We start from the raw sequence: 10000 nt of genomic DNA, 5'->3' as shown, positions 1-10000 counted from the left end.
CCTCCGCCTCCTCCTCCTCCTCCTCCCACGCACCACATTCCAGCCTCCACATCCCGCAAGGTGAGTGTCAGAGTAGGAAAGGAAATGGAGCATGACCCGATAAATGAGGAAAGAAAAGGAGAGACAAAGAGAAGGAATGGAAATGATTCCCTCACGAATTAAATCCGAAGTGATTTGCTCGAGTTTTTATTTTTTCTTTTTATTTTTCTTTCTTTCTCTCTCTGTTTATGAGGTTGAGATGAGGGATTTTTAGGATATTATGTGATCTGTGTTGATTTGTTATGTTGGCAAAATCATGCGTCATATTGTAGCTTTATCAGCAGCAGTTTGCAAAGTCATGCAAAATAACAGTTAATGCGAATATGAAACGATGGTTTTGCATATCGTTGTAGCAGAAATATTACTCATGTACACGTACACACACACGCACACACACACGCACACAACACACACACACACACACACACACACACACACACACACACACACACACACACACACACACACACACACACACACACACACACACACACACACACACACACACACACACACACACACACACACACACACACACACACACACACACACACACACACACACACACACACACACACACATGAAGTATATGACTTTTTCCTTTACTGATATAGTCAATCAGTTGTACACAAATGCCCTTATATGGAAACATAAAGGAAATCAAAGGAAGAAAATGAAATAAATAAATGATAAAAAAATGAGTGAGTATATATATATATTCCAATTTTGCACGAATATCCCCGCTTTTGGAAATGAAGAACCGAATGAAATATGAAATAAAAGGAGATTTGAAAAAAGGAGAGAGAACTATCCGCGGTTCAACTCCTACGTAAAATTAGTTTTAAAAAAGGTAATGATACTGAAAAGAGAGAGAGAGAGAGAGAGAGAGAACTATAAAAAAAAGTAATGATACTGACAAAAAAAAGGAGAGAGAACTATCCGCGGTTCAACTCCTCGGTCCGTTTTAACGAGGCTTTTGCAGTCTCCGTTCAGTGGGTAATCGGGGGAAGAAGCCCGTTCGAGCAGGATAGTTGACCTACACAAGTCGAGTTGAAGTAACGGGCCCCAGGTCGTGTTGGCGGGGGGGGGCGGGGGGGAGGAGGAGGGAGTGGTGGGTGACGCACGTGCGGGAAGGGGTGGTGGGGGGGGGGTGGAACTTGCCGGTTTGGGTGCGGGCGGTAGGTGGGAGGGGGTGGGATGGGAGGTGAGAGGGTGTGGGGAGGGGGGGTGGGGTGGAAAGCGAAGAAGTGGGTAGGGGGAAAGTATGACGGAAGGGGGTAGGGAGAATGGGAAAGGAGGTGGAAGGGTGAGGGAAGGAGGCAGGGGAAAGGGAGGTAAGGGGAAGGAGATGGGGGGTGGGAGGTGAGAGGGTATGGGGGGGTGGGAGGGGTGGAAAACGAAGAAGGGAGTAGGGGGAAAGGGAAGAGAGGTGAAAGGGTGAGGGAAGGGGGAGGGGAGGTAAGTGAGTGTAGAGAGGTGGGAGGGTGGAAAGTGAAGAGGGGGGGGGTAAGGGGGAAAGGGAAGAGAGGTGAAAGGGTGAGAGAAGAGGGAGGAAAGGAAGGAAAAGGGAAAGGAGGTAAAAGGGGATGAGGGAGGGAAGTGAAGAAGTGTGTACGGGGAGAGAAGTAGAGGTGTGAGGTAAGTGGGAATAGGGGCAAGGGAAGGGGAAGATAGAAATGAGATGGGAATGAAATGATAGGATGAAGAGAGGAGTGACGAAAATGGGGAAAGAGGCAGAAGGAAAGGGTCAAGTGAGGTAAAAGGATGAGAGGAGAAGTAAAGATAAGAAAGTAGAGAGAAAAGAATGAGTGAAGATAAATAGAATGAGAACCAAAGCAAAGAGAAGATAAGTAGATAAAGAAAGAGTGAAAAAGTCAGAGAGATGGGGGTGTAACAGAGAAAAGAGAGAAAGGGCGGGGAAAATGGAAATAGAAAATAGGAGAACGAGAGAGAAAAGAGCATTAAAGCGAGAGAAGGAAAGTATAAAAAAGGAAATAACATAAATGACCATAGATACCCAGTAATTGAAACAAATCCGAACCTGATCTCCAAAATTCCACAAAGTAAAAAAAAAAATAGCTATAAAAACACCGCCAAAAATAGATTTCCAAATTTCAAAACGAGATATGGAAACACGACCAAATGGATTTCCAAACACTCCCTTTCTCCATCCTGACCCAAGCCTCTCCTACACCCCAACACACACACCAACAAGAAAGTGCATTTAATAAGCATTCGAGGTGGGCTGAGGAATCGTAAGCGAACAGGACGTGATAAATATTTTACGTTTTGCGTTTCCCGTTACGTTCTAGGCGAAGGAGGATAGAGGGAAAAGAAGGAGGAAGAAAGAAGAAAGGAAGGAGGAAAGAAATGTCGAAAGGTTGGTGTAAAAAAGTGAGGAAAATGAAGAAAACGGGGGATAAAAGAGAGGTCGAGAGAATGTGGTTTGGTGACGTGGGAGAATAAGTAAATGAATAGTGGGAAGGTAATAGAAGAAGGGAAAGAACATCAGATTCGGAGGATTCGATCTCCTTATAAGGATTCGAAGACTGGTGAACGGGTCTGGGAAGCGACTTCAAGGGGGATTAAAACGGTTTTTAAAGAGTATCGAAATTCACAAAGTTAAAAAAAAAGAAAATGAAAAGTTTTATGATAGGATGATGTGTCGTGATAAAAAGAACCGGCTAAGAGTACAGTTGCTGTCCGGATAAGCGAGGATCAGGCCGGTTAGAAGGGAAGGGGAACTGCTCTCTAACCTCGTGCCAGTTACCACATCCCGGACACGCATGAGACTCGCATGACCCTTCGATGTGTTAAGAGAGAAGGAGATGTGAGACTCTTTTGCACTTGATCTTTCGATGTGCTGAGAGAGGAAGAGAGATTTTAGCCTACTGCTATTATAATTATCATTATTATTATTATTATTGTTGTTGTTGTTATTATTGTTATTATTATTGTTGTTGTTGTTATTATTGTTGCTGTTATTATTATTATTATTATTATTATTATTATTATTATTATTATTATTATATCATCGTCATCATCATTTAAGCTCCTGAACGCGAACAATAAAAAGCAAACTTGACGAGAAAAAAACATAAAGTAGAGGAGGGTATGATTGAAAAGGAACAATGGAAAACGTTCGCTCGTTTATTTAGTTTTATATATTTATTATTATTATTTTTTTTTATTATTATTGACGGTCGATCTCGGCTTATCTCCTTATCGTTAACGTATTATTAACAAGACAGGTGCTTTTCCACGACAGGTGTTCGCGCGGCGCCCATTATCATTGCAGGACAGATGTTTTCCTTGACTCACCCCTCACCCCCCACCCACCCCCCACCCCCGTTGCCTCGTTCAGGGACACGCCCCCTGCACAATGACTCCTGGTGAGCGAAGGGTGACGAAATCCCGCCCGCCTTCGTAAGGGTCACGAGGTAAACTTCAACGAAAGGTCAAAGGTGCCTGCGCGGGGGTACAAAACTTCGTCTTTCCCGTCTGTGGGGTTCGTTTAGGGGCTCTGTGTGAAGTTCCTGAAGTTTTGGTGTCTTTCGTGCCTGATCGTCTGAGAATGAGTGAGAGAAATAGTAACGGAAGATACTTTAAAAGGATGTAAAAAATAAAAAAGGGGAAAGATATTTAGAAAAAGGATAGAAAACTTCATCTTTCCCGTCTGTGGGGTTAGTTTAGGGGCTCTGTGAAGTTCCTGAAGTTTTGGTGTCTCTCGTGCATCATCGCTTGAGAATGAGTGAGAGAAATAGTAATAGGAAAGATTTAAAAAAAGGGGGGAAGTTGTATAGAAAAAGGATAGAAAACTTCATCTTCCCCGTCTGTGGAGTTAGTTTATTGGCTCTTGTGAAGTTCCTTGGGTCTTGGTGTCTCTCGTGCGTGATCGTCTGAGAATGAGTGAGAGAAATAGTAATAAGAAAGATTTTAAAAAGGGGGAAGTTGTATAGAATTCGGGTGGAAAACTTCATTTTTCCCGTCAGTGAAATTAGTTTATTGGCTCTGTGAAGTTCCTGAAGTTTTGGTGTCTCTCGTGCATCATCGCTTGAGAATGAGTGAGAGAAATAGTAATAGGAAAGATTAAAAAAGGGGGAAGTTGTATATAAAGCGGATGGAAAACTTCATCTTTCCCGTCTGTGGGGTTCGTTTATTGGCTCTGTGAAGTTCCTGGGGTCTTGGTGTCTCTCGTGCGTGATCGTCTGAGAATGAGTGAGAGAAATAGTAATAAGGAAGATTTTAAAAAGGGGGAAGTTGTATAGAATTCGGGTGGAAAACTTCATTTTTCCCGTCAGTGAAATAAGTTTATTGGCTCTGTGAAGTTCCTGGGGTTTTGGTGTCTCTCGTACATCATCGCCTGAGAATGAGTGAGGGAAATAGGAATAGGAAAGATTTTAAAAAGGGGGGGAAGTTGTATAGAAAAAGGATAGAAAACTTCATCTTTCCCGTCTGTGGGGTTCGTTTATTGGCTCTGTGATGTTCATGGGGTCTTGGTGTCTTTCGTGCATTGATCGCCTGAGAATGGGTGAGAGAAATAGTAATAGGATTTTATTAAGGGGGAAGTTGTATCGAAAAAGGATAGAAAACTTCATCTTCCCCGTCTGTGGGTTTCGTTTATTGGCTCTGTGAAGTTTTGGTGTCTCGTGCGTGATCGTCTGAGAATGGGTGAGAGAAATAGTAACGGAGGATTTTTAAAAGGATGTAAAAAATAAGAAAGGGGAAGGATTTTTAGAAAAAGGATAGAAAACTTCATCTTTCCCGTCTGTGGGGTTCGTTTAGGGGCTTTGTGAAGTTCCTGGGGTCTTGGCATCATCATCAGAGAATGAGTGAGAGAAATAGTAACGGAAGATTTTTAAAAGGATGTAAAAAATAAGAAAGGGGAAGGATTTTTAGAAAAAGGGTAGAAAACTTCATCATTCTCGTCTGTGGGGTTCGTTTAGGGGCTTTGTGAAGTTCCTGAAGTTTTGGTGTCTCGTGCGTGATCGTCTGAGAATGGGTGAGAGAAATAGGAATAGGAAAGTTATTAAAAGAGGGGGAAGTTGTATAGAAAAAGGATAGAAAACTTCATCTTTCCCGTCTGTGGAGTTCGTTTATTGGCTCTGTGAAGTTCCCGAAGTTTTGGTGTCTCTTGTGCATCATCGCTTGAGAATGAGAGAGAGAAATAGTAATAGGAAAGATTTAAAAAAAGGGGGGAAGTTGTATAGAAAAAGGATAGAAAACTTCATCTTCCCCGTCTGTGGAGTTAGTTTATTGGCTCTTGTGAAGTTCCTTGGGTCTTGGTGTCTCTCGTGCGTGATCGTCTGAGAATGAGTGAGAGAAATAGTAATAAGAAAGATTTTAAAAAGGGGGAAGTTGTATAGAATTCGGGTGGAAAACTTCATTTTTCCCGTCAGTGAAATTAGTTTATTGGCTCTGTGAAGTTCCTGAGGTTTTGGTGTCTCTCGTGCATCATCGCCTGAGAATGAGTGAGGGAAATAGTAATAGGAACAATAAAAAAGGGGGAAAGATTTATAGAAAAAGGACAGAAAATTTCATCTTTCCCGTCTGTGGAGTTCGTTTATTGGCTTTGTGAAGTTCCTGGGGTCTTGGCATCATCGTCTGAGAATGAGTGAGAGAAATAGTAACGGGAAAGATTTTTAAAAAGTGGGAAGTTGTACAGAAAGCTGATGGAAAACTTCATATTTCCCGTCTGTGGAGTATGCATTGTGAAGTTACTTGAGGTCTGTCGTATATTATCCAAGAGGGAGTGAGAGTAAATAGCAATAGGACAATTAAAAAAAGAAATATGATGTGGTATACAAAAATTGGGACGTAAAGACTGATGCAGATGAAAAGGAAGGATGGATTAAGATATTGCAACATATGGAGAATTTAATTCCCTCGAGAATCAAGTATAATATGATTATTTCCATGTTGTTGATCATGCTGTTATCATATCATTATGACTACAAACCCAACTTATTACCGCATGTATATTAAATGTAATTATGACTACAAACTTATTACCGCATATGTACTAAATGTAAAATATCAATTTGAAAAACATTTAGGAAAGCAAATGCAAATTCTTAATATTTCCAGTAGACCGAAACGCATATAATTTTCTTCATATGAAAAAAAAAGTTTCATGACACATTGGCCGTCAAACCAGTGACTTTATGATGACCTGTGTGTTTCTGGTCTCTGGTCTCTCACTGTAGGAATTTCAGACGCGTTCTTGTGCTTGTCTGTTGTCAATGGTTTTGAGGGAAATTTGGAGTCAGGAAAATGGAAATGTTTTTTTTATTACGTTGTTTTCTCTTCATTCTCTCTCTCTATCGATCTGTCTCTCTTTCTCTCCTCTCTCTCTTTCTTTCTTCTCTCTCTTTCTCTTTCTCTCTCTCTCTCTCTTTCTCTTTCTCTCTCTCTCTCTCTCTCTCTCTCTCTCTCTCTCTCTCTCTCTCTCTCTCTCTCTCTCTCTCTCTCTCTTTCTCTCTCTTTCTCTCTTCTCTCTCTCTCTCTCTCTCTCTCTCTCTCTCTCTCTCTCTCTCTCTCTCTCTCTCTCTCTCTCTCTCTCTCTCTCTCTTTCTCTCTCTTTCTCTCTTTCTCTCTCTTTCTCCCTCTCTCTCCGTAGATATGTTTGTATTGTTATTATCCTGATTATTATGATTGTCTTTATAATCGACATGGTCATTACTAGTACTATTATTGTTTTCAATTAGTATATTATATTAATTACCTTTCTTTCTACTTGTTACTCTCCGTCTTGTCAAATTTTCCTCCCTCCATCCTATCCCCTTCCTATCTCTTCTCCTTCCCCTCCTCCGCTTCCATCCTTCATTTATTCTCTCCTTATCCTCCCTCCTGCCTTTCTCTGCCTCCTCCCTTCCTCTCCTTTCTGTTTTTCATTCACTCCTTTTCTTCCTTCATTCATTCCTCACCACCTTCCCTTCCCCCTCCTTCCCTCCTCTCTTTCCCTCCCCCCTCCCTCTCTCTTCCCTCATTCCCTTCCCCTCTCCTTCTTCTACCTCTCCTCTCCTCTCTTTTGCTCCTTTCCTCCCCCTCCCTCCCTCTCCTCTCCTCTCCTCTCCTCTCTTTCACTCCCTTCTCTCCCTCCCCAGTCCCTCCTTCCCTCCCGCTCCCTCCTCTCCTCTCCTCTCTTCTCTTCTCTTTCGCTCCCTTCTCTCCCTCCCTCTCTCCCTTCCCACTCTCTCCCTCCCTCCCTCTTCCCTCCTTCCCTCCCCCTTCCCTCCCTCCCTCCCTCTTCCCTTCTTCCCTTTCCCCTCCTCTCCTCTCCTCTCCTCTCCTCTCGCTCCCTTCTCTCCCTCCCCAGTCCCTCACACTCATAAAAATCAATGACACACTTATCCCGTGAAAAGGTTTGCGTAAAAATAATAGGATGCGATGCACACCCTCAGCTATCCGCGTTAACGTATATTTTGAATATTACGGGTCTGAAGACTGAATTTCCCGGGTTGCGGTTTGAGATATTTTGACCGTTATTTTGTTGCGGGGACTTGATAGACGGAAAATAACGTACGAGAGGATGGGAATATTTGGTTATCGATATAAGATATACTAAAAGTGTCCTGGCTTGCAGTTTAGGTTATTTCCACCGTGGTTTTGTCGACTAAATAAGCTTGAAAATAACGAGAAGGGTAAAATTATTCATCATTTGAAATAAGATTTACTAAAGAACATCAAAGATAAGTCAACATCAAATTTACAACCAAAATAGACATCGATTTTTTATGATTTATGAAGCCCTTCGTGAAACCAAGATGGCGGACGGCGCGTAACAACCGCACGAAAACCTTCGATCCGCCATGTTTCCCGCGTTCGCTTAGCATAAAATGAATTCCTCCCCAAATTTATGATTGTGTCACCTTTGTCATTACCAAGCCATCGTGCGACACCGTATTATTTTTTCCCTTGTTCGTGTATTATTGCAGGAGGGAGGGAAATATATATGTGTTTATTTTTTATCATTTTCTTTCTGGTCCGAAGCGATTGTCATTTGTTTCAACGGGCGTCCTTCGTTTTTTTGAAATCGCTGGTACTTATTTATACGGTTCAGTTTATCTTTGCTTTAGTATTGTTTTTTTTTTATTTTTACTTTAGTCATATATTGTTTTCCTTTTTTTTTTTTTTTTTGTATTTTACTCATGATTTATTTACATCATTAGTGTATGTATGTAAATATGTGCATCAGATTTTATTCACTGTTCACTTTTTCGCTAATTTTCATTTATTGTTTCGATGTTCATAGAATTATAAAATAATTCGGCATTTTTTAAATTTTATTTCTGTTATATTCGTTAACTACCAGTTTCTCTCTCTTACTCTTTCTCTTTCCTTTCACTTGCTTTTTCACTCTTCTTCTCTCCATTCCCTTGCTTTATTCCTCCACCTCTTAATTCTTCATCTTCGTCACCCGCCTCCTTTCTTTTCCCTTTTTTTATTTCTAAATTTTCTCAGGAGTGATTGAGATGTCAGTCGTTACCTTAATGATCCCTCTACCCTCTTTAGTCCCCCTCCTCCCTTTTCCCTCTCCCCTTCCTTCCCTTCCTCCCACTCCCCCTCTTCCCTCCCCTTCCCCTAACCTCCTTCCTTCCCTTCCCTCCCTTTCCTCCCCTCTTCCCCCTCTCCCCCTAGCCCCTCTTCCTCCCCTACCCCCTCTCCTCCTCTTCTTCCTCCCCTACCCCCTCTCCCCCTCTTCCCTCCCTTACCCCTTCTTCCACCCCTACCCTCTCTCCTACTCTTCCTCCCCTAACCCTCTCTCCCCCTCTTCCTCCCCTACCCCCTCTCCCTCTCCTCCTCCCTTAACCCCTCTCCCCCTCTTCCTCCACTTCCCTTATCCCCTCTCCCCTATCATCCTACCCTCTCCCTCTCCCTCCTCTCCCCCTCATCCCCGACACCCTCCCCCCCCCCCCCCACTACCCGCCTCACCTCCCCCCCCCCTAGTCAGCACTTCCACGCGCGTTACGTAATTCTTGGGAGGTTTTAGGGGGGGAGGGGAAGGGGGGGCGGGAGGTTACGAAATGAATATCATGCATAACCTTTTACGTCATTGGCTTGGCTGTCACTCTCCTGACTGACTCTCCGTGACTCTACAGAGTTGTCACGTGACAAATGGAGACCCGACCCCCCCTTCCCCTCGCTCACTCCTCTCCTTTCCCCTTCTTTTTACTTCTATTCTCTTCTCTCTTCTTGTATTCTCTTTCCTTCTCTGTTCTTCTCCTCCCATCCATTCCATTACCTTCTCTCCCCCTACCTTCTATTTTCTTTTCGCTTCCTCCCTTTTCCCTCTTTTCTTAAAGGTATTTCCACTCAATGGATCACTTTTCGAAACTATTCTCCTCTCCCCGTCCACTTCACCTCCTTTCTAGGGGGTATTGTCACATGGCAGATCACGATTTTAACTCCCCTTTCCTCCTCCCGTCCCCTTCCCTCCCTTTCTATCCTCTCCCTCCCTCCCTCCCCTCCTCTCTCCCTCCGATCCTCCATCATCTTAACTCCCCTTCCCTAAGCCCCATCTTCCCCTCCCTTTCTCTCCTCTCACGCCGCCCTCCCTCCCTCCCTCCCTCCCCTCCGCTACTCCCCTTCCTTAAGCCCCATCCTCCCCTCCTTCCCTCCCCTTCCCTTTCTCTCCTCTCACGCCTCCCTCCCTCCTCTCTCTTTGTCTCCTCTACATCCCTCCCTCCCTCCCTCCCTCCCTCCCTCCCTCCCTCCCTCCCTCCCTCCCTCCCTCCGCTACGATCCTCCATCATCTGTCCATAGAGAGGGACTGACGCTCGCAACACTTTTTTGCCCCTACTTATAACCTCGGGAGAGTCGAGCGGTTCTTGCTAAGATTAGCGATAGCCTAGGAAGGAGGTAGCGGATCTCATAATCGTTTATTTAGTCACTTTTGTCTTTCTTTTTTGTGTTGAGAGTATGAGCATGAAATTAAAGGAGGATTTTGATAGAATGTATG

General features: G+C 43.5%; 1 protein-coding gene across 2 annotated transcripts in view; it reads left to right on the top strand.

Moving 5' to 3' along the window:
• The window catches only part of LOC113804147 (P-selectin-like), a 152531-nt gene that overhangs the window by 64818 nt on the left and 77713 nt on the right, over positions 1-10000 (top strand). The gene's annotated exons all lie outside the window — the stretch shown is intronic.

This window comes from Penaeus vannamei, chromosome 25 (genome assembly GCF_042767895.1).
Source record: "Penaeus vannamei isolate JL-2024 chromosome 25, ASM4276789v1, whole genome shotgun sequence".
NCBI classification, from domain to species: domain Eukaryota; kingdom Metazoa; phylum Arthropoda; class Malacostraca; order Decapoda; family Penaeidae; genus Penaeus; species Penaeus vannamei.
This window is presented reverse-complemented; position numbering and strand designations above follow the sequence as displayed.